The sequence below is a fragment of the Olea europaea genome, chromosome 12 (genome assembly GCF_002742605.1).
Source record: "Olea europaea var. sylvestris chromosome 12, O_europaea_v1, whole genome shotgun sequence".
In the NCBI taxonomy this organism is placed as follows: domain Eukaryota; kingdom Viridiplantae; phylum Streptophyta; class Magnoliopsida; order Lamiales; family Oleaceae; genus Olea; species Olea europaea.
In genome coordinates this window covers 13,725,083-13,726,035 of record NC_036248.1, presented here as the reverse complement: position 1 = coordinate 13,726,035, position 953 = coordinate 13,725,083, and positions in this window count along the sequence as shown.

The window sequence follows — 953 nt, the reverse complement described above, 5'->3', positions numbered from 1 at the left end:
ATGGAATTAATGTCTAATTAATAGACTCTCAAGTTACAATTTTATATCCAATGAATTTCATCTATAACTCGAATTTATTTAATAGAAGACAGAAATAATAAGGGGGGAAAAATCGTGCTTACTGCCTTAGATAGTCTGACAAAGCCTTTACATTTAGACGAACATATTCGCAATGGCTATTTTCTTGCTACATCAACTAGGAGGAGTCTCGCTTAGACTACACGGGAAAGGAATTTTTGTAGATAATGTCTGTTTTTACTAATGTAACACTTTTTTAATACAATCCAAATGAGAAGCTCTAGTATTGTCATCTGTTTTTATTAACGGTTTTTATGATTGTCATTAGTTACGTGCAAAGGATTAGGGCGCTCCCTTGTTTCAAGGTTGTTAATGGCCATGTGTAGAAATTATGTGTGTTTTGCTATGTCTAAAAAGTTTGCGTTTAATAAATTACTTATAAGTTACTTACTTTTCGAAAGCAACTTTTTTACCTTATTTTATTTTATTTTTAAAGTAAATTATTCAAACAAGTTTGAGGCTAAAGCATTGCTTTAAAGTAAATCTACGATTTTAAGCTCCAATCATGTTCCAAGAAGTGAATGTGGGGGGATTTTGGAAAATAATGTCTAAGTTATTCGTTCGTTCGTTCTTAAAATCATAGCAAAACATGTAAGTATTTATACAAAAATTTGGAATTTCATCTTAAAATGTCAATTTTTATTATAAGAAGTAGCTCAAGTCTTTCTATAATGATTAATACTTTTATGTTTAACAATTTAAGCAATGAAGCTTACTTGCCATGAAGTCATGATTAAATTCGAATTTTTAGTATACGTTATCGTAGGGGTGTAAATGTTTTAATTTGGACTGTTGTAACATATTTTCAAACTAAACCCTTTATAACGATTAGATAAAATATTAACTTACAATTAAAATATCTTTCCAAGTACAAT